This window comes from Protopterus annectens, chromosome 7.part0 (assembly GCF_019279795.1).
Source record: "Protopterus annectens isolate FY-2018-M chromosome 7.part0, PAN1.0, whole genome shotgun sequence".
Classification (NCBI taxonomy): Eukaryota; Metazoa; Chordata; order Ceratodontiformes; family Protopteridae; genus Protopterus; species Protopterus annectens.
The window spans coordinates 1,767,126,503-1,767,152,656 of NC_056739.1; positions in this window are offsets into that span (position 1 = coordinate 1,767,126,503).

Here is a 26,154-nt window from a genome sequence, read left to right on the forward strand (position 1 = left end):
AACTACACTTTCCATTGCCCAACCTTGGCAAGGTTGCTGATGTCATTCACTTAGAAATATACCTTTGGGGAAAAACTAGCCCAGTAATCTCCATAGTGTGTGCTATAACAGCATGATGCTGTCACGTGATGTATTAGTTAGGTTGGCGTTCTAATCCCAGACATGGCAAGTGTAAAGGTTTCTGTGTTTGTTTGTCTGTGTAGGGATCAATGTTTTTGAGGCCAGTCACAGTCACTGCAACTTCCATTGCCCTACTTTGGCAAGCCTGCTGATGTCATTCACTTTGAAATACACCTTTGGGGAATGAGTAGTCCAGTAATCCCAATGGCATGTGCGTTAACTGCTTAATGCTGTAGTGTGATGTATTAGGTAGGAGTTCTAATCCCAGACATGGCAACTGTGAGGCTTGGTGTGTGTGTGTGTTTGTCGTACGTATCCTGTGGGAAGGTAGCTGTGGGTGTGTAACAACAGGACTTATTCGGGAGAGGGTTTTGCAAATTTCTTATATGGTGGGTCTATTATATGTCACAATGTCCACCTTACAAGGATAACAGATGTCAAGCAGCAGAGAGCCTGGGGTAGACAATCTATACCTCTACATGTGACATCATAGCTTGGTGAACAATATAAAAACAAAGCACCAAAGAGAGGCACGAAAATAAACTTTAGCGTACTGTAGTTTATTTGTCCGCTTTCATCCGAAGACTTCGTCAGAATACAAAAACCAGTAATTTCACAAGCATATTTATAGCAAACACAATCAATCAATAAAATAATTAAAAAGCAATTAAACAATTAAATCAATTAAAGCTTATTAAACTATTTAAAGAAAGCTGATTTACATAAAAAAGGAATTAAATTCAATAGGTTTATTTATGGATAATTCCTTATATTTTAAAAAACATTTCACATTAATCATGTCATTAAGGCCTGGATGAACTTCAGAATTAAGTCTGATCTGCCATAAAGTCTCACGCTGTTCTAAGTAGTTCTTATAATCTCCCCCCCTTAAATCAGGGTGTACCAGTTCCAAAACAGGAAACTTGAACTTTTTAAATAAAGGACAAACAACAGAATGTTTGAATAAGGCGTTGTTGTCATCTTTATGTTTAATGGCATACATATGTTCCCTAATACGTATTTTTAAACTTCTACTAGTCATACCTACATAAAAACAAGAACATCCAGAACAAATACTGATATATACTACACCTTTTGTGTTGCAATTCACAAAAGAAGGTACACTAAAGGTTCTCTCAAAATTTTCAAGACAAATGTATGGTCCTTCCAGAATATATCTGCACATGTTGCATTCATAACAACAGTGCATCCCTCTCTTGTTAGAAATAATGTTAATAGTATTTGGAATAACTAATTGTAAAGCTTTCTTAACATTAAAAGCATTTTTGGAAACAAAAAATGGTTTGTCTCCCAAAATTCGAAAAAGTTCAAAATGCCCCCTGATGACTCTCCAATTTCTTTTAATAATTTGTTGTATATGTTCACTGTCAACGGTCATGTCTAAAGAACAAACAAGTCTATGTTCAACATTAGCTTTTTTGGATAACCCCAGTTGATGATCATTGCATTCACCATAATTTAACAATGGCTGATATTCTGTTAAACGTTTACTTATGATGTTATTACTACTATCTGTTAATTCACGTTTAGGATATCCCCTATTAATGAACAAATCAGTAATGAAATCAAATTCCTTTTGTAACAGACTATTCTTTGATATCAGACGGCTGGCTCTAATATACTGCCCTCGTGGTATGTTATTAACTATATGCCTAGGATGATTACTGTTATAATGTAAATAACTGTTGGTAAATGAACCCTTACGATAAATGCTACTATGAAACCTGTTTTGTTCATCATCCCACCAAAGAAGTACATCCAAAAAATTAATTTTCAACCCTACACTTCCTAAAGTAAATTTTAAATAACTAGAAAAAGTATTGATATCTTTCAAAAATGTGTTAACCACATCAATGTCACCCTCTATCACAAATAATAAATCATCTACAAACCGACAAAAAAAGTGAATGTTGTATTTGTTCCGTAGTATGGGCAAATGCTGATGCTCCCACCATGCCAAAACCAAATTTGCATAGGCGGGGGCAGCAGCAGAGCCCATGGCCACTCCTTTCTTCTGTTTATAAAAAATTTTTTCAAACAGAAAAAAATTATTATCCAAAATGATTTCAAGAAACCCACAAATGGTGGAAATAGCATTTTTAGTTAAACTACAGTTCTTCTTGGCTAAAAAACAACGGACTGCTTCAACACCTTCATGATGGGGTATGCAGGTATATAGTGAAACAACATCAATAGTACATAATGTACATGTTTTTTTATCAAAAAAGTTGTTTTTAGCAAATCTATTAAATTTTTGCAAAAAATGCCAAGAATCCCTGACATATGAATCTTCATTGAACAGACACGGTCCTAAAACGGCATCTACTATGAGCGAAATGCCCTCAGTAATAGAATGTGGAGATGACACGATGGGCCTAAGTGGAGGATCAGTTAATGATTTATGTGTCTTTGGTATACCAAATATAACTCCTATTCTGGGTTCATGCACCATACAAAAATCGTATAGTTCATAACTTATGTAACCTGACATTAAGGCATCATATAACAAGGAATAAATTAACCGTTGTTTGTACAAAATTTCATGAAGACTGATGGATTCATATTCTTCACTATTTCCCAAAATGCTTAACATTTTTTCTTTGTAAGCCTTTTGCTCTAATATCACAATGTTACCACCCTTATCACTCTTCATGAACCTCAGTTCGGAGCTCAAAGTTCTAAGTTTACGCAAAGCCTTACTTTCCTCAACATTTAAATTATAAGAGCCCTTTGTTCTACTAGCCAATGCCTGTCTAATTTCTTCTGTACATAATTCTTCAAATACTTTGATAGTGTGCTGTAATGGTGGAGAAAAACTCGAAGGTTTAATTAAATTCTTATTCATGCTAGGAATGTCATTCATCAAATAAAACAAATTTAATTTCCTTGTATAAATCTTAATGTCAACTATGGTTTTACTAAAATCAGCTCTTATACTAGGTACAAAATTCAAACCATATTTGAGAATTTTAGTTTCACTATTGCTGAATTCAAAATTACTTAAATTAATAATGGAAAATTTTTCATTGCTGTTATCTATGTTTCATCGCTTGAAGAGTTTGAAGCCAGAAAAGTGCGACTTCTGGTTAAAACAGAATGGGAACTGTTCTGTCCCTTCTTCGTAAAAAAAGAAGAAGAAGATGAACTATTCACACCAGTTTTAGAAACAACATCACCTTTCTTTTTGAACTTGTCACTTGTCCCATTGTCAGAGTCAATAATATTGGTGATGATATGTCCTTCCCCTGTTTGGTCACTAATATCACCACCATGCGGTTGGTGAACAAGGGATGGTCCATCATTATTGTCAATAGATGAAACACCAATGTTTTGATGGTTAATAAAACCTTCTTTGTTAAGTCCCATCGAGTCAGATGTAGAAACAACATTACTAAAGGTTTTCCTGTTGTCATTGACCAATGAATACTGTTGGTATCTTCTATTGCTGTTCATATTAAAGTTATTGGTCTGGTAATTTTTATTTACAAAATTATCATAGGCTACATTATTTTGATATGCATTGATGTCACGGCCTAATTTAGACTGTTTTCTGCCTATAATTTCTGCTGAATGTTGTTCCAATTCGTCCCAAATGGAACAAAAAAAATTATCAAAAATGTCAGCCGAAACCATACTTTTCAAACTACCTTCAATATGAATGATTTCTTCCTTTAAATTGTAAGCAAACGACACAAGAACTATGCAGTGGTAGAAGAATGTAAGCTGCTCGTACTAAAGGACAATAGTTATATCCAAAAGAATGAATTTATTGATAATCACAAAACGGTCATAAAAACAGTACCAGTTAAGCGCTTTCGGCTGTACCCCAGCCTTCCTCAGAACAACTGTTGTGTTGTGCAAAAGGTATATATACACACCCAGCTACTCACAATTAAACAATTTGAATAATTAATCAAATGAAAGCCCGCCAAAACTGATTTTAAAATACTGATTTAAAATACTTCAAAGAACAATCTACTTTACACTAAACAATAATCCTATACTGAATATAATCTATACATTTAAATAATATAAACTGTACATATAAAAATACATCTTAGAAATATGAAGAATGTTTTAAAAATAGTGTAACATTATATAAAAATGGTGTAACATTATTTAAATTCAACAGACCATTTCACATAGCTCATGTCCTTATAATATACACAGTATGTCTATACTGATATTTATTCTAATGCTAAGAAGGGTTTTATGCTAATAAAATCATTGAGACCAGGCGGTCTCGTGGAATCTGTTATGATTTGCCATTTACTTTCACATAATGACAGTTTCATTTTCCAATCCCCTCCAAACGGTGTGCAATCTATCTGTTCAATAATGGAAAATAGGAAGCCGTGGTCTTCCCCTTTATCTAGAATGTGCCTGTATAGTGCGTTTTTTGTATCCTGCTTTCCTATTCTGTACACATGTTCATAGATTCGCCTGTTAAATTGCCTCTCAGTTTTTCCTATATAATGTGCGTTACATTTTGTACAGGTAGCCAAATATACAATCTGTTTAGTTTTACAGTTTTCTCTTCCACATCTAATAGTAGTGTGACAGATGTCCCCAAGTGTTATGGTCTTACTCAGATTTATGTATTTGCACTGTTTGCAACTTCCACATTTCACAGTGCCATGCATTTTGTTGGTGTTTTGTTTAGAATTCTTATTCCTTCTTAGCATTAGAATAAATATCAGTATAGACATACTGTGTATATTATAAGGACATGAGCTATGTGAAATGGTCTGTTGAATTTAAATAATGTTACACCATTTTTATATAATGTTACACTATTTTTAAAACATTCTTCATATTTCTAAGATGTATTTTTATATGTACAGTTTATATTATTTAAATGTATAGATTATATTCAGTATAGGATTATTGTTTAGTGTAAAGTAGATAGTTCTTTGAAGTATTTTAAAAATCAGTATTTTACAATCAGTTTTGGCGGGCTTTCATTTGATTAATTATTCAAATTGTTTAATTGTGAGTAGCTGGGTGTGTATATATACCTTTTGTACAACACAACAGTTGTTCTGAGGAAGGCTGGGGTACAGCCGAAAGCGCTTAACTGGTACTGTTTTTATGGCCGTTTTGTGATTATCAATAAATTCATTCTTTTGGATATAACTATTGTCCTTTAGTACGAGCAGCTTACATTCTTCTACCACTGCATTTCTTCCTTTAAAGCATTCATTTTAGTGCAGTTATTGTCAATTAACAATTGTAACAGTCTCAAACCAGCATCGTTGAAAAAAGCAGTAAGCACTTTGAACATCGGATCGTGTACAAAAACCCCATTAGGACATTTGAAGAACCTGAGTCCTTTTGGAACAATGTCCAATTCAATGCAACGTGAAAAATAACCGTTCTCTAATTCAAGAGAACGGTAACGCTTTAACAGTCTAATCAGTATTTCCCGTTTTTTATTTAAGTCAGCATTGCTGACACTCTTAAATTGCTCACCTGCAGAACTGAAAGGGTTTACAGCCTGTTCAAACAGCTCTCTTACGGACTTGTAACGCCCTCCGGCTTCTGTGGGATGGAAATTTTTTCCACTTCTCTGTTTTAATTGTCGTTGTGGTTTAGGTTTGATGGTGTCAAAGTTCTCAACATTAACAATAGTATCCATCTCATCGTTTCCCGATCGGACTGGAGGCATTCGCCGCAGCACTTCCCGTGTGCAGTAGTCCTTCACGTACATTGTCATCATCCGGTTCACGTCCACGTTCAGTCGCTTTAGCCATAAGAAATTTTAACGAATTTTGAATATCAGTCAAGGTGCTTATAAGCAAAGTCCCAAGGTTGACTGGATTAGTTTCTTTCATCGTAGGTGTAGAATGGATGGATAATCCGAGTAATGGATCATCTATTACCTCAGCCATGGTGGAAGCAAGATGAAAATCACAGCAAAAAAAGCACTAGTAATCCAAAAACAAAAACAAAGCACCAAAGAGAGGCACGAAAATAAACTTTAGCGTACTGTAGTTTATTTGTCCGCTTTCATCCGAAGACTTCGTCAGTATTTGTTCTGGATGTTCTTGTTTTTATGTAGGTATGACTAGTAGAAGTTTAAAAATACGTATTAGGGAACATATGTATGCCATTAAACACAAAGACGACAACAACGCCTTATTCAAACATTCTGTTGTTTGTCCTTTATTTAAAAAGTTCATGTTTTCTGTTTTGGAACTGGTACAACCTGATTTAAGGGGGGGAGATTACAAGAACTACTTAGAACAGCGTGAGACTTTATGGCAGATTAGACTTAATTCTGAAGTTCATCCAGGTCTTAATGACATGATTAATGTGAAATGTTTTTTAAAATATAAGGAATTATCCATAAATAAACCTATTGAATTTAATTCCTTTTTTATGTAAATCAGCTTTCTTTAAATAGTTTAATAAGTTTTAATTGATTTAATTGTTTAATTGCTTTTCAATTATTTTATTGATTGATTGTGTTTGCTATAAATATGCTTGTGAAATTACTGGTTTTTGTATTCTGACGAAGTCTTCGGATGAAAGCGGACAAATAAACTACAGTACGCTAAGTTTATTTTCGTGCCTCTCTTTGGTGCTTTGTTTTTGTTTTTGGATTACTAGTGCTTTTTTTGTGGTGAACAATATAGGCAATCCTTGTATTACCCAGAGAATAGTCTCCACCTTTGTCTCATACACAAACACACTTGGCTAGGCAGCAACCTCTATGTTGGTAGTTCCCTGCATATTGCCCACAGATAATAACCATTGTGTGATTGCAGTGGACTACAGAGGGCATGGCACCCTGTCCTCTCCCGACAATAGGCAAATGATTGCATACAGTGCTCCTTCACTATGTTCCTCACTGGACACCTACAACAACTGTAGAGCCAGCAAATGTAACCTACAAAGGGCATACCATGCCTTATACACATGACCTGTATGGACGGATGCCACTGACACCAGGGGAATACCTGTATCATGCTGTCAATGTAGGTGCAGGGTCAGCCTGGTGTCCATTGCCAGTTCTCACCACATGAGGCCAGGAATGGCACATCTGATGATAACAATGTGTCTACACAACATGCCCCAGACACCCCAGGTACACTTCCATATGTACTACAAATTCAAAATGCTGTAGCAAAAATCCAATAAGACACAAACGTTGAGGAAAAAATACACCTTTATCAACAGCAAAGCTTTTGGGTTACACACCCTTTCTCAATGCTAATACAGGTTTCATTAAAACATTCCATTTAAATAGGAGTCAATGTTAATCACATGACATGCAGTCCAAAAAAATCATGTGACAATTACAAAACTTTAAAATTTCATACAACTAATAAAACATAATATTTTACATATATATAAAATAAATTCTACAATAAATTCACAACCTACAAACTCACATATGATGTTTAGCATAACTTAGTACGTTGTATTTTAACTAAAATAGGTTTTAATGTGACAGCAGAATTCAAGCCAGGTAAAAAATCAGCTGATAGCCTTAATATCCACTCATGCTCTTTTACTTCTAAAAGATTATTAATGTAACCCCCCTAACTGATATATGTACCATGTCAATAACCCTGAACTTAAATTTATGTTCATTATTACGAGTACTTATGTGTTTATATAAAGCATTCCTTTTGTTAGCCCTTCTTATCTCAGATTTATGCTCAATAATGCGTTCTTTTAACTTCCTAGTTGTTTTTCCTACATAAAATGATGAGCATACAGTACAGGTTGCTATATAAACAACATTGTTACTAATGCAAGTTGCTACCACAGTATACCTATAAGTCTTATGTGTCATGGGGTGAACAAATGTGTTACCAACACTACTGCCTATGATATCACTGCATCAGCTACAGTTCATACAGCTAAACTTACCATATTTAAAAGAGCCTTGTTGAACATTTTTCTCATCTTTAAAATCTTTATAACATAATCTGCTCTTTAATATTTTCATATTCCTGTAAGAAAAATAAGGTCTACTACTTAGAACAGCCCCAATGTCCGCAGATGCCATTAAGACTGCCCACTATTTTTGAATAATATGTTTAACTAAATGTCATGGTGTTGTAAGTTGTCACATACATGATTCTATCTTCCTTCAATACACTCTAATGACAAAAAGATCGGTTTCAATTTTGTCTGTCTATCAGCTATAATATTAACTTTAATAGGCACTATTGATTCAAGATCATAACCGCTACTTACAAACTCATCTAACGTTTCATTTAACTGAGAAAGGAAACATGAATCATCAGTGTTTAATCTGCTGATTCTACTAAACTGCGCCTTCACAACACCTTGAAATACATGTGGGGTGTACATACTGGTGTTATGTATATATCTGCCCGCATGGACCTCTTTTTTATACACTGTAGTATTAATCAAACCTTCCTTCAACACAACCTTGAGATCTAAAAAGGTTATGGAATTATCTGAATATTCCATTTTGAATTTTAAAAATTCAGTAGTACTATTCAAAAATTGTATATATTCAATTAGTTCTACAGGAGAACCTTTCCAAATTAAAAAGCAGTCATCCACAAACCGTTGATAAAAGCCAACATTCTTATTCAAAAAATTAGTGCTATCATGAATATATGTCTTTTCCCACTGAAATAAAACTAAATTTGCGTAAGTGTTAGCTACCGGTGTGTCCATTGCTACACCAGTAAGTTGCAAATAAAATTGTTTGTTAAACAAAAAAACATTATTAGTTAATACTATGTCCAATAGAGAGCAAATATTCTCTATTTTCCTTGTGACAACGAGGACTGCATGGTCAAATATTCACGAATAGAATTAATTCTGTACTCATTTGGTATAACCATAAATAAAGATGAAATATCCAAAGTCACAAACAAGAATTCCCCTCTATGCATAATATCAGTATTCAAACTATTAAACCAATGTCTTAGTTTAATAATAAATTCTGTAGTGTCTTTTAACACAGTGTTATATTGCGCTAAAAAAGGGTGCAACTGTTTCTGCAGGTAAATTGAAATAGGCTCAGTGAGGCAACCATTACCAGAAACAATAGGTCGCATTGGGAGGTCCCTTAGTGATTTATGGATCTTCGGTATACCATATAATTGTGGTACAGTAGGACAGGAAACAGTAAAAAAATGAAACAAATCTAAATCAATATCACCGCTAAGTTGTAAATTATATACCATCATATTAACAGAACTAATACATTTCTTAACATCAACAGGTGAAATAGCTTTAAAGGCATGGGCATCTTCTAGTAAAACAGACTCAGATGAAAAATATTTAACTCTACCCATAATTACAACAACGCCTCCTTTGTCTGCCTGTTTGATAACTATACTGTTATCTACCTGCAGTTCTTTGAGTGCTAGAAATTCTTCATATGTTAAATTATAGTGTTTTTTGGTTGTGTTTAAGTATGCACACCTCAATTCCCTCTCACATAAATCATGATATGCTGTGAGGACAGGAATGTTAACAGGTACAAACGTACTGCGCCTTCTACAGGCTGATTGAATAGGAACATTATTCTTAAACATCACTTTTAAATTTAAATTCCTAATAAACTGCTTGAGATCAGTCAATGCAGAAACTAAGTCATCACCAGATGTTGGGATAAAATTAAGACCTTTCTGAAGCAATGTGTAATGAGAATCATCCAAAATGAAGCTCGATAAGTTCAAAATACCTCGCATTATTGTCGGATTGCTTTGACCTGCTTGGCTGGACTGCTGTTTTTACGCTTGGTTGGATGCGCTGTTTGTCTCATAGTTGATCTCCCACTCGAAGTAGATTGCACTTTTACCCTCTCTGGTTGTTCCAATTGAAAGCGCTTCTGAAAAAGGTTTATTGTAGATTGATGCATTTTTTAGCATCATTGTTCTTTTTACTATCATTGCCATTCTCCATTTCTTCTCCAGTTAAGCGCAAGCCGGCACTTGTACCAGCTGATTGTGATGCAACTGAAGTAGGCGTGGTCATGACCACACCATTAGATTGATTAAGTGGTGCCAGTTCTCGAAAGGGAGAATTTCTTGCTACTAATGCAGGAAAATCATCAAGAGTGTCCATAGAGGTTTTTTGAACCACAGTCTTTTTATTATTATTTAGAAAGGGCACATCATTCTTCAGCCAAGAGAAAATATGGCCTTTTTGAAAATTTGCCATGTCCCGTAATAATTTACGTTTCTTAGTTGCCTCTAGTTGATCATCAAGTGCTTGCAGTCTATCAAGCATTTATAAAACCAAGAACCAGTACCTCACGAAAATGAATGGAAAGAGAACAGAAGGCACTTCAGCCGAAGTGCAAGTGTTGAACTCCTACGTTGCTGCCAAAATTCAAAAACGAATAATCCCAAGGTCCATAAACGTAAAAGAAAATTTATTGAAACACATGAAAATGTTAAAATAACGTCGACCTAGGTTTCGTTCATATAACGAACTTCTTCAGAACAACAAACTGAAATGTGAAACTTCTTTAAATACCCTCCAAACCAACACTAAGTGATACAAATTATCCAATTAAAACACATAGCGAGTTCTAAATATACTTAAAGGAACCTTGAAGAAAAACCTATATTATGTATTATAAATTCGCTAGATTTTAAGGCAGCAAAAACCATCATATGGAGTGTAATTGTAATTATACAACCCATGTAAATGTATATAAATGTATAAATACATACATTGTATGAACATATGATGTGCACTAAATAAATATATATATATAATTAAAATTAAAAATTGTAATTATAATGAATAAGGGGATATAAGAATCTATCATAATATAATAGAATAAAATGTAATAATATAATATATATATGTCAAAAATAAATATGCCAATGTATGCCAGGTTGTTAATATAAAATACCCAAAAGAACCCAAAAGAAGCCGTGAAATGAATCCACGGATATATATTAATATAAAAATATGTTTATAAGTTATACAAGATTGTATTAAAAACTTCTCTACATAAATAAATACGTAAATAAATAATTAAATTAATAACTATTACATACATCACTATAAATACATCAATAAATACATAAATAATTATAAAAATGTGTGCAAAATGCTGTTAAAATGCTATATATATTAAATGTGTCAACAATCCTAACTACATAGGTATATAACTAAATCAATACCCTTTAATATTTTTCAATCTTAAGATAGGCTTAATACTAATATATTCATTGAGTCCAGGGTATTGATGAGCATTTAAAATAATTTGCATCCGCAATTCTAGGACATCCAAATTATATTTTGTTATCTTGCCCTGAGGGTCTAAAAGTTGGTGTGATACACCAAAGAATTTAAAATTATGATCTCCCCATTGATTTACATGTCTAGCTAATGCATTTGTTAATTTTTTATTTTTAATGTCCAATAAATGCTCTCTGATCCTATCTCTCAAGTGCCTACTAGTCTTACCGACATAAAATCCTTCACATTGTTGACACACTGCAATGTAAACTACATTGGTGGTGTAACAATTAATGTTTTGACTAATTCTAATATTATGTTTATTTACTATCACATTTGTACCAGTATTTATCAGGTACTTACATGTAGAACACCTACCACATTTAAAATTACCCGAAGGTTTTTGTGAAAAATTACTAACTTTGACATTCAAACTTTCAAACAAATCCCTAAAGGATGTGTTTTTCCTGAATACAAAAGTAACTTGTCCTTTGAATATTTCTCCCATTGTCCTGTCAGCATTTATCAATTTCCAATTTTTATTAACTATATTCTTTATAATACATGATGTATCATTAAATGTAGTAATATACAATGGAATATTGTTACCTATATATTTCTTCAAATCAACCTGTTGGTCTTTAGGATTATTAGTCAATGCTTCACCATTACTATTCAATAAAGCTTTATAAAATCCAGTGTGTCTTTTACCAATCACTTCTTTTGCAATATTCCTACAAAAATCTCTGGGATACCCCCTATTTAAGAACAATGAAATAATGTATTTTATTTCTTGTTTGAAGTCCACCTCCTCACTAACAATTCTTGCTGCCCTCACCATCTGGCCTTTAACTACGGCCTTTTTCTGGTGGTGAGGGTGCCAACTATCATAATGTAAATAATAATTTGAGAAGGTGGGCTTCCTATATATTTTAGATACAAGCTTCTGTTTGATTTTGTCATAATTTAACTGAATGTCTAAGTAACTTATGTTATCTTGACTGGTAACATATGTGAAATTTAAAAACCATACACAACTATTAATATATTTAAAAAAAGTATTGAGTGCTGCTTGCTCACCTTTCCAAATAATAATTAGGTCATCTAAAAAACGACCATAAAATTTGACGTTATTAATAAATAAATCTGTGTTAAACACATAATTCAATTCCCAATAGGTCAAAACAAAGTTGGCAAAATTGGGTGCACACGCTGCACCCATAGCTACTCCACTACTTTGTTTATAATGTGCTCCCTCAAAAAATATATAGTTATTTTTGAGAACAATTTCCATAAGTTTAACTATAACGTTAACTTTATTCTGATCGTATATATTAGTGTAATACAATTGCTCCTCTAACCATTCTAATCCACTGTCATGGGGTATAACAGTAAAAAGGTTGCATACATCCAATGTAACAAAAATATCCCCCTCATGGATTTCTATAGCCTTAATTTTATTCAAAAGGTCCCAAGAATCCTTAAGTATATGAGAAAAATACTCAATACCAGGTTTTAAATGAAAATCTAAAAATTGACTAATGAAATGTGTCTTGCTCCGTTTACCGTCAACTATCGGTCTGAATTGTAGGTTATCCAGACCTTTATGTATTTTGGGGATTCCAAAAATTCCACTAATAACTGGATATTCATTCTTCAAAAATTGCCACTCTTCTTCATCTATCTCACCTTGGAATAGCATGTCAAATAATGCATTATCAATTCTATTATATGCTATATATATCTCGTTCCTACTAACTTGCACATATGTGTCCCCTTCTAACATAGCATTCATATAAGACACATAATCTTCATAATCAACTATAACTATTCCACTGCCCTTATCGGGTTTCATAATTCTAATACCTGGGGTCGATATAATCCTATTTAATATGACTTCTTCCTCTACAGTTAAATTCTTATTACTATTACATTTTTTATTATTATTATTAATAGTATATTGGATAAAAGCATCCCTAAAATCATTTTCAGTTGCTTTTTCAAAAAAGGCCACCTTATCATGCATGGGTGGATTATAAAAACTAGGCTTGGATAATTTATTTGCACCTATCTGTCCACTGTCCCAGCTACTGCTTTGATACAATACCTTTAAATTCAATTTCCGAGTAAATATTTTCAAATCCAGTATTGTATTAACCAAATTACCCATCCTACAAGGTACAAAACTAAAACTTTTTGAAAAAAGATTGACACATTCATTATTAAAAACTTGATTAGTATAATTGTATAACTTAAAATCCCCTTTTGTATTAGTAACAATTTTGGGTTTAAAAAACAACCTGCATTCACTTTCTTGTATTTGTTGACTAATGCCTATCTCTTGTATAGCCCCATTATCCACATACCCCCTATCTACAATGTTATGTATTGCCACTGTATTGTTTATATCGTTTGAACTGTAATTATCGGTATTGTCTAATGTTCCATCGTATGAATATATAGATAAATTACATAATACATCATCATTCGCTATACTCACACTACCAGAAACATGATCTATAACATCCACTATATTATTATTATCTATCGAATTTCCATCTGTCCGATGAAAAGGCATAACAGTCTCTAAATGGATAATGTCTGTACTGACTGCTTCACTTTCATACTTCGCACAACTGTCCAGATCAATGTTCTGTATAGTATTAGAGTCAGTATATGTGCGCTGACCTGTGTCAATACAGGATTTTGTCTCACTTTGAATGTCACTTTGCGTAGTACAATTACAACAGTAGTCTAAGCACATCGTGTTGTTATCATTGTCCATTGTAACTTGCAAGACTTCTGGTGTATAACTTAAGGAAGTACCGTCTATCTCTGTAACCTTTGAATATGCCTGCTTCAAATTGTTCGATAACATAAAAGATACATCACCCCTTTGCATAAAATTAACCACTTGATTGTTATTCAAAGAATTGATCTTGTTATTAAATGGTAAGATTGAAAAATGCTGCTTACCAAGTACCTCCAAATGGTGGACGCCAGCGGCTACTTGCGCGTCCCCCATGCGTTTTTTTGCGGTTGTTGGAAATTGACTCTCTTATTTTTATCATAATCCCTTTTTGGTCTTGCCCCTGTAAATTCATATTCTTCGTCATCCTCGTATTGGCGTTGGCCCCTAAGCCGTTTTGATCTTCTAAGTCCCTCTCGTTCTCCCGGGCTGCCATATTGCCGGTATCTGTCAACATCCGAATGAAGGGGGGAAGTGATGTCATCCAGCTCATCCATACGAGTATTACCTCCTTCCGATTTACCATCATTATTTCCCCGTGGTGTGGGTTTGGATTTAGGATAAACCAAACCAGAAGAATACACTTTTATATCCCTATTAATTTTATTTTGCTTTTTGTCGTAAATTACATTACAACTGTGTTCAACTTCTTTAATGATGTTAACATAGTTGGTATAATATTGATCAAAAAGAAGATCCTGACTAATATAATTGTTTAAAGTATCCAATTCTGCCATCAGTACATCAATCTTTTTGTCATTGTAAGTGATCATAATTTCCATAAGGGCTAAGCCTGTTTTATTAAATAGTCCATGCAATTCTTTGAGCATATCAGGGTCTTGTTCACTGCCATTTGGATATCTCCACAGTCTTAACCCTTTGGGTACTACCCCCAATTCAATATTTTTGTGAAGGTATCCATTCTCCATTTGGGTTCTTTTAAGTTTAAACAATTTTACTTCAAAGGAACGTAACCACTCCCTCATGTTCCCCTCTATGATATTATTGCATCTGCTCATTGGGGTATGCTTGGAAGTAAAAGAATATTGATTGATCTTCCACGAATCTACACAAACTGATTCTACTTGTTCCGTTCGTGGCAGGCTATCACCATGCTGCCTGTTGCCGCTATTAACCAGACAACCTGATGTTGAATTCACTGGTACAGGTGTCGGTTGAGTGAGCGGCAAACCTAAACTGTCAGTGAGTTCCGTGTTGGTCTGGGCATTGTTCATAAGTTGATGAATTAGCGCAGTGTGCAATTTTAACTGCTCATTCATTTGTTTGAGCAACACCCCCACCTCGACCGCATCACCTTCTTCCTCCATAATACGACAGTAAAAAACCAAGAACCAGTACCTCACGATAAATGAATGGAAAGAGAACAGAAGGCACTTCAGCCGAAGTGCGAGTGTTGAACTCCTATGTTGCTGCCAAAATTCAAAAACGAATAATCCCAAGGTCCATAAACGTAAAAGGAAATTTATTGAAACACATGAAAATGTTAAAATAACGTCGACCTAGGTTTCGTTCATATAACGAACTTCTTCAGAACAACAAACTGAAATGTGAAACTTCTTTAAATACCCTCCAAACCAACACTAAGTGATACAAATTATCCAATTAAAACACATAGCAAGTTCTAAATATACTTAAAGGAACCTTGAAGTCTATCAAGCATTTCCTGATAAGAATTAAGCATAGTGTTGAAACAAGGCATAGCCATAATTTCAGTCTCCATATTCATTATCTCTTCCTTCAGTTCTTTCTCATTATTTGAAAAAAGTCATTCATAAGGACCATATAATCAAGACTTAATTTAATGTTTAATTGCTGCCACCGCTTTAACAAATCTGGATAGGCATTGCCATATGAGGGCATCATTAAAACTCTCAAGCCCCGTGGCACTATACCCCTATCCAGATAAGCCATGAAACTAAAGCTTTGCCACTGCAGGTGCTTAAATGCACCCACCTTCCTCTCTAGCAGTTGTAACTTCTTACCAAAATCTGCCAAGTTTTCTGTGGTCATAGAACAGGCAGCATCATAGTCCATACATGGTGTGGAGACAAAATGCAATAAAGGATTAACCTCATTAGCCAACAAAGACTTAAGGCAATTTGTAGTTTCCATGAAACGGCTGCAATGGCTCTCCCATATGTCACAGAACACGCATGTGGGATGTGTACACATCCCAGACAACATTCATGTCATAGAATATAGAACACATACATGGCAAGCATTGCACAGCACTGGTCACCCAAAATAGCAACCCACATGACTGTTTGGTGAATACAATACCCACCTGTGTAAGTATTGTATTCACCATCCAGTCATCTGGGTTACTATTGTGGGTGGCCAGTGCTTGCCATGTATGTGTCATTGAATATAGAACACATACATAGCAAGCATTTCACAGCACTGGCCACCCACAATAGTAATCCAGATGACTGGATGGTACCCACCTGTGTGGGCCATTCCAGACACTACATCCCTGAGCCACACTGCAGACCATTTTCATGTGGCCTGATGCCAAGGTCTACCCTTTATCTAGCCTAGTACAGCCTTCTGGCACAGTCAAACACTACACACCTCTGAAACAATGCACACATGCATGTCAGTACTGGCAAACCTGGGCCTATGTGTGTGTGGAGTATAATGATTTGGACACCATTCACACTCACTGCACCTCCCTTTGGCCTACTGAAGCATGTCTTCTGATGTCAGACACCTTGACATACCCTTTGCCCATATATCATCCTGATAACCCCTGCGGTGCATGTGATACCTGCATATTACTCTACTGTGGCAAGCTAGCTAGTTAGGAAGTCTAATCCTGACCCTGCCAACTATGATAATGTATGTGAGTCCCTGAGAAAGTGTGGCTGTGGTGACCTTGACACATGTTCATGTGGACAGGCATGTGTACTACACCTACCTTATCCCTCCTTTATCACTGTTGCAGATGTCACTCACCATCGAATATACCTTTGGACAACTCACCAACATGTAATCTCTGTGGCACATGCAATAACTGCATAGGCATGTGATACATAGTCAGGGGTTTAAAACCCCGTGCTGTTAATTGTGTGACACAAGCATGCTTAGGTTTTACTCTCCCACCCCCTCCCTGTCTTACTTTGTCTCTGTCTGTCTCTCTCACACCTTCTCTGGTGGATGTGAAGAAGTACACCTGCTTTGCTTAGGCAGCAGCTTGTGTGTTTTGTAAGTGATGCTCATGATCAGCTGATGGCATCTGCATGAATTGCAGTTCCCCACTAGCTGATTGCATGTGGAACAGCTGTGGTAACAATCCCATAGCCAATTGCATGGAAACACACTCCTATAACTAGGAACATCATGTGGGTGTTGGCCCTTTTCATTCACTCTGAGCAGGACTTCATGTCAGTGTTTGGCAAGCAGCATCACAGATGGTATTGGGATTTACCTGTAACAACACACCCTGTGGAAACAAGCCAACAGGCAGGAGGGGGATGTGCCAGAGACTACAGAATGTAATTGTTGCTCTTCTGCATTTGGAGTAATGTTGATTTAACAGGGTCTGTGTGTATATGGCTGTTCTACATGATTTAATACCTGTCATGGCAGTGTTATGTGTTTGAGGAAACTCCCACCTGTAGGGTTATCTTCAGACTGGCCAGTGTTTGGAGTCTTATGTTTATTGTGTTGCTCACAGATCACCTATCTTAGAACTGCAGAAGCATAGTCTGAGGATTGCAGTCAGTTCATGATGATAGCCATGAGAGTTACTGACTTCATATTCCTCATAGGGCATATGTCACAACAAACCCTGTTACAACAGTAAATGTATGAGGGTATCATAGCAACATTTCAATATTGGCCCAGTGTTTGTGCCTCCAGCCACAAGTCTGTCAACCTTTGTACATATGTCATGCAGTAAGAGGTGCATATGTTCTGTACACCATTATTTATTGACAACATACCTGATAACATGCCAGTCAGATATCAGACTGCTAGACATGATATGTATAGTAGGGGTTATATTTGAGGACATAACCTGGGATTCTGTGGTTGAGTGTACAGTAGTGGGGTCTGTGTACTTATGGTGATTGTCAACAGTATGTGTATTGTGAATACATACCTTGGCCTGTGTACAGACTGTGGTAGATGTCATTGCTCTTGGTCTTGTTCTATCTGATGTTACATGCTGCTCCAGTGTATGGTACCCTATCAGCTCACATGTTTGTAGAGCCAAACACACGTGTTCCATTCCACAGACAGGCATTGGACCACACTGTGTCGTGGCACAGTATATGTAGGGTTATTGTGTGAGTGGCACATATGAGGATGGTGTTGATCAGATAGTCCATATAGTGTACTATTAAGTTTGTGTACCATATGTGGCTGTGGCTGTGTTCACATTGGTTGTGGGTATGCACTTTCACACAGGTGTCTGTTACTCTGTGCTGTGACATGCCTGTAGAGCCTGCTATATTTGCAGGTACATGTGTATTCCCCCATAAGAAATGTAGGCAAGTGTTGTGGCAGTCTGCCTGTAGCGTACACAGTGCTTTGTTACATGCCTAGCAGTTTATTGTAATTACCCAGTGTGATGTTATGTCCAGGTATTTGCCAGATGTACTGCTGCCAGGCCACCATAGCTATCGTGTATTTCTGACAAAGCAGTGGGATGCTTTACATAGGATTACCATAATTCTTTGTATGTGAAATAGGACGAAAAAATGTGCTGCTACCAGCACATATTATTTCGTCCTCATAGGTTGAAGAGCAACAAAAAAAAAAAAAAAAAAAAAAAAAAAGTCCATGTTTGGGGATTTTTGATTGGCTTGTATACCGATATACAAGCCAATCAAAAACACACACAGTGTACCCTCTTCTGTTCAATTTGGAACATCAAGCAGTTCCGCATTGAACAGAGCTCCACTTTTTGATTGGCTCGTATACCGATATACGAGCCAATCAAAAACGCACACAGCGGACCCTCTTCTGTTCAATGCGGAACATCAAGCAGTTCCGCAATGAACAGAGCTCCACTTTTTGATTGGCTCATATACCAGTATACGAGCCAATCAAAAATGCGCACAGTGGTCTCTCTTTCTGTTCAATGCGGAACGTCAAGCAGTTCCGCATTGAACAGAACTCCGTTTTTTGATTGGCTCATATACCAGTATACGAGCCAATCAAAAAAAAAAAAAAAAAAAAAAGACAAAGCAGAGAAAAAACTCCGAAATAGGGATGTCTGCTTTTTGAAAATTCTGCGATTTGTCCGGGTTTTAAAACCCGGACAAATCGCGGAATTTTCAAAAACAGCCTGGACAAGAGCCCGAAAAAGAGGACGTATGGTAACCTTAGCTGTACAGATATATGCCACTAACTACTGGGTAGTATGTGGCCATGTGACCTATGCGCCACCAGTTATTATGTGTCAGGACAGACAGGAGTGTGTGAATGCATAAACTGTGAGCATATGTAGTCCAGTATTTACGTGATATACCTATGTAGATGGCTGTTAACATCCACATTGTCAGGCTTGGTCCACATGTCTCACACTAAGGGGATCTGTGTATACCTCTGAACTGACCAGAGTGTGCCAGACTGTCCACATATATTGGTCATATCTCTACTGTAGTCCACAGGATCATTACTGTGATATCAATGGTACTGTACTATGATGATGTTAGGATGTCTGTCAGTAACTGATGGCATACATGTCAATAGCAGATGTAACCTCCCACACACATATCTGTTAAGATAACCCCTGTTACAGTAGCAACAGTCTACATATGTATCGCACCGTATGTATCTGATATGTTTATATTTAGATATAACAACATATGTGATGCAACAGTAATATCACTTACAAGTACAATACAATTGTAGAAGTCACAGCAATTGTTCAATACTATTTAATATGTGTACTGACAGATATATTGGAAAAACAACAACTGTTTTCACAGCTGTCATGGTGTAGTGGTCAACTTTTGTGACTATAGTGTACAGTGTCCTGGGTTCAAGACCTGGAAGGGCTGTTTATTTTGTTGCTGGGCAGAACAAGGGATGTTGGATACAGAGTGGTTAATGTAGTTTTGAGCTGCTTTAAGCGGGTTTGCATGAAGCTAAGCAGTGCTAAGGTATGGTTAAACATACAGGCACTTACACCATACAGGCTTCGCTTGCTGTCATCCTGTGTTCACCCTGGGTTTGTCCAGAAATCATGAGTATGGCCCCCATATATTAGGGGCTATTACAGTCACTCAATAATGTCACGCACTGGAGTGCCATTCATAACTATTGCTCAGTAGATGCAAGATCTTTTGCTCTATTAACTTATGTGGACAACAATAATATTTGGATACACTCACTGGTGTTGTCTACTAATTCCCCAATGCATCTGTAGTGCTGCATGCATGGGTATTCTTTCACCTTTCTGCTGATTGCAGTTTTAACAGTATACCCGGTGTCTAGTTTCCCTTCCAACGCATGTTCCATGCTACAGACCTTATTATACTATCAGCTGTCCTGAGATTACATATCAGACAAGTATTCCTGGTGTCTCATGTGTCCATCCATGTCCATGTACTGCACGATTCCAAAGGGAAGTTGAGACATATGAACAACCCCACATTCACAAATGTGCAAACATGGACACACACACAAACACACACACATACACACATCCTACATGCATCAACCCCTCTCCACTCAACCAGATTGCAGTTACAGACAAAATACCCCCCCCCCCACACACACACACACAGGTGAGGTTGCACGAAGATATTACACACAGACTTCCCATTACCCATCTGTCAATATACATAACATACGGTACTCAGCAACATGCAGTGCAGCTGTAGTCACTCCATGCTAGCAACAGTATACATGTGGGTGCTGCATGGGCTGAGCTAGTAGGTGATGCCCCTTCCCCTGGAAACACTGCACCCATGTACACAGTATTGCTGTGCACCTGTTCAGCACCCTTCCATGTACTGTGCACCATACTTCACAGGTGTACACATCATTGCTGAATGTGTATTACTGTGTCAGTTATGTCTGCTCTGGACAAATGTCATTTGTGAATGCCTGCTGTCTGATTTACAGATGTCATCATCAGCGGTGCATGTATGGACAATATGTTACAATTACACTGAAAACTGTCAAACCTTACCATGGCTGCTATGGGGAGTGTACACACCATTATTGATATGACACCCTCTCCCTTGATATGCCATGGGACCACATTACTGCACATGTTAAAATTACATGAGCCTGATATGTGACATATGTCCTGTACAATCAAATGCAGTTTCAAACAAATGTGTTAGTTGTGCTGATGCTGATTGAGATGCATACACTTCGTGGGTGCATATGTGTGCACACCCTTATCATGATGGTTTGTTGCAGCTACTGTTATGTGTATTACAGCAGTCACTATTCCTGGCAGGGGTATACAAGTATGGGCCATCTGCATTTGACAGTATATGGTCAGACTGCCCTACACATGTCCCTCAACTCGGCAAGGTCAACTCATGTGCACATCCGGAGTTCACACACTGCCGTCACTATTGCTGTGGAGTCAGGGTTATGTCTGCCACAGTTCCTGACCCTGACTGTGTGCAGATACAGCCATTCGTAGCATCCTTTGGTTCCATACTGCAGTGCATTGTTGTGTCATGATGACACTCCCTCGATAACTTCAGACTTTTTGCAGATGCTTGACAACTATGGCCTACGCATGTGTGTCAGATTGCAATGTCCCAAAAACTGAACACCACATGTAACAGCCTAGTCCCAGCTAATGAATGGCAAACATACAGGTGTACACTGGCACTGGCATGGTACAAATGGGGATGGTGAGCCTGAGGTGGGGTGAGGTGTTGGTTGTGCAGCACATGTATCGTACATGATACTGTCTATAGGTTTCCTTCGTGGTCTTGGTACACCAGTACACATTGTAATGCACACCTTTTGGGGACCTCTTCTGTTATGCATATACTACCTGTAGAGAGGCCTGGCTGATGTTTCCTATGGTACAACTGTCACATCTGATTACACTAACCCATGGCCACATGTTTGCAGAGTCCAAGCAATTGCTGACATGGGTACTGCACAGACAGTACTTGCTAGACATTTCTGCAACTCCCTTAGTATTGTGGCATGTTACTAGGCAGCCTGCATGACCTGTTTGCTACATGTGACATCATCTGTTTTGGATGGCCATCTGTTTATTTCCTACATTATTCCTGTCCCATATATCCTTGCCACATACATGACTGTCTCTACTGTTTTCCATGGTATATGCAATGGTGAGGTATGGCTACATGTCCTACTCATGGATGCTACCTGTTGGGTATGGGGCCCACACCATGGCATGTAAGATGTGTACAAGCCATGGCAGCCTCTGTTGCTGGTAAGTGTGCACATTTGATGGCCCAATGTCTTAGACAGCAGACAGCAGACCAATTCATGGTGTGACACTGGGGACGTGTACTTGCTGGAATGTGCATTTCCATGACAAATGCATGAAGTCAGTACCTCAACATCTGCTTCCACTATACTTTATCTGAAGTGTGTGCACACATATGCTTCCAGTGTTTGTGAAGGTATGTATTCACCATATTTGCTGTCCTAACATACAATTCCATATTACACACTCACTGCTCACGTTAGGACCACATTGCAAGTTGTAAGGGTTGTGGACCGCAGTATTGTGATATTCAGTAGTGTATATCTGTAACAGTTGCCATTGTAATATTGGTATATACACTGTTGTAGCACTGTATAAGGGTGATGTTTCACACATATCCCTACTGTAGGCCATTTGTCCCACCATTATGTTAATCTCTGTGCACACATTTTGCAATGACAGGATGTTAGTTATATTGCAGGAGACTGCCATACCCTTCAGATAAACCATCATATTGATCACTGTGATGCCATGCAGTTAACAGCAACAATACATGAACATGTACGGTATGCTTTATGGATAGGTGTGTTAAATGTGTGCATGCAATATACCATAGCCATAACATGACTGGTGTATTGGCAAACCTGAACAAACACCATACTTACCAGCTACAGGTTGCTGGAGGTATACCAGAGGGACCTACATAAGTGTGTGAGAGATGTGATGTCAGTAGCCACAGCTGTGGCATTGGTACAGGGTGGGTGCAGCACTACAGTACATCAACAGTACCCCACAATACATCTGTGTATTACTACTATACTACACAGCAACAGACTATATATATCTATATATATATATATATATATATATATATATATATATATATATATATATATATATCATCTCACATATGCATGATCTAACTGTACAGATGTGGATGGATACACAACAGTGGTCTACTGATGTGACCTGTGGACTTACCTATACTCTCCTCTGCCATTGTGTGGGTTGCACCCACCTCCACCATGCTCTCCGCCAGGTGTTGTATGTGCGGGCGGGCAGGGGCCCCAAGGCTGGCAAAGAGCTCCTCAACACACATTGTCCATGCCGGTGTGAACGACCTGAGACGTACCTCCCTGGACTACATGAAAAGAGACATAGAGGAGCTCTCAGATTATGTAGCCCAGGCCGGTATGACCCTGACCCTGAGCAGTATCCTACCCTCACCAAGAATGATGCCACAATACAGAGACAAAATGATCAGCTTTAATAATTGGCTTAATTACTGGTGTCATTCTAAGGGGATCCAATGTCTGTCTGCCTGGGATGACATGCTTGACAAGCCATGCTGCTTCACAAGGGACGGCTTGCACCTGTCACCCTGGGCTTCCGGATATTGGCAAAGGCTCTTGCCACCCCAAAGTGCCTTTTTAGGCAAGGCTCAAATGATAAACCTACCGCCTAGAAAACAAAAATGGAGAAAACTAAGGGTAATACTGCTCAATGCCAGAAGTCTAAACCTCAAGATGCACGCCCTCAAAGCCCTCCTCAGTATGGAGAACATCGATGTCTGTGCTGTGACTGAAACCTGGTTCAAGGCTCCTGAGAGCACCCCAGCACTATCAGGTTATACCTCATATCATGCGTTCCGGCCCCAAAATCCGGACCCGAACCACAAAAGGAGGGGGAGTATCCATATTCATAAAGGATACCCACACCTCCAGGTTAGTGGCAATGCACGAAGCATCGGAGACCATCCAGGTGCAGTTAACCATAGGTAAAACTGCCCCACAGTTTGTAGCATGCTACAGACCACCTTCTCAAACTCAGGAAACCCACACAGCCTTCCTGAAGACACTGGAGAGTATAAATGTCTCTCCAAACACCATCATATTGGGTGACGTCAACTACCCAAACATAGACTGGGAACATTACTCAAGCCCCAACACCCTAGCCCAAAGGTTCCTGGAGTTCATAAACTCAAATGCTATGGAACAACTAGTCACCATTCCCACAAGAGGAGAAAATATACTAGACCTGATCATCACAAACATGGGGACAAAATGCTCCACACCGGAAGTATATCCCTCATTGGTGAGATCAGACCATAAATTAATCTCACTGGAGATCCACAAAAAAGACCACAGTGAAGAACTTCTCAAAAGCAAACTTCACATTTCTTAAGACTGGAGTGGTATCCTTCAAGGCCCCCGAGCCAGTGGAAACCACAACCCACGCTGCTGAAACCCTTACAAATGCCTTCTACGAGCACCTCCAGGAATGTATGGATCAAGCAATCTCTAATAAAATCAAGACCCTTTCCACCAAAGGCAGGCGCCTGGTCTGGTGGACCCCAGCCATAAACAAACTCTACAACAAGAGGAGAAAGCTAGTACATGACAGAGCAAAATCCCTAAAAGGGAAGGCATCTCTGATCAATACTAGCAAAAAACTACGATCGCTCATAAAATCATCCAAGGCAAACTTTGAGAGAAAAATCGCTAATGACACAAAAGACAATCATTTAGCTATGTTAGAAACCTGGGTGGAAACTCTCAGATATGCTCAGAATTAGTCCAAAATGATAAAAAAAATCACTGAACCCACAGACATTGCCAACATACTGGCAGACAGGTTCAGTGCAAATTTCTCCCCCCCCCCCCAAAGGAGAAATATCAATCCCACCAGAGTCTAGCCTCCCAAACATCTCAGATGCCCAGGTGAGAGCTGCTCTCTCTAAAGCAAAAACACAGCATCAGTGGGACGGACGGTGTCCCCGGCTGTGTGCTACATGAACTCAATGAGGAACTAAACCCACACATAAGGCTGCTGTTTAATCTTAGCCTTACTACAGGATACGTACCCAAAGAATGGCGTACGGCAACTGTGGTCCCACTCCACAAAGGCGGTGCTTCTACGGACCCTGGAAATTACCGCCCCATAAGCTTGACGAGCCTTGTCTGCAAAGCTATGGAGAGGATCATAATGGAACTCATAAATAAAGACATTGGGGACCTACAGACACTGGATCCTACCCAATTTGGCTTTGTCAAGGGCAGATCCTGCCTCTTGAACTTGGTGACTTTTGAAACAGTCACTAAGGCCATTGATGAGGGTAAGGCAGTTCACACAGTCTACCTTGACCTAGCAAAAGCGTTCGACACAATACCCCACTCTGGCATCATAGAAAAGCTCACCAGCTTAGATGTAAACCCATATGTCACAAGATGGGTTGCAAACTGGCTCAAGGACAGAACACACAGGGTTAGAGTTGCTGGTGCCATGTCAGACTCTAAGCCGGTCATGAGCGGTGTCCCACAGGGCTCAGTCCTGGTCCCCCTCTTGTTTGGCATTTATTTTTCTGAAGTGCAGGCAAACATAGGGGGATTGTGGCTGACAAAATTTGCAGATGACTGCAAATTGGGCAGCATAATTGACACTCCATCAGACACAGACATCCTCCAGAGAGGTCTCATAGAAATGGATAACTGGTGCCAGAGCCATGGCCTTAAGCTAAATGCCAAAAAATGTATAGTCATACCCTTTGGGAAAAATAAGGTAACCCCTAATTACCACATAGGTGGTAATCCATTAAACATGGAAGAAGTTATCAGGGACCTGGGGACCCAAGTTGACAGTAACCTCTCTTTTGACACTCACA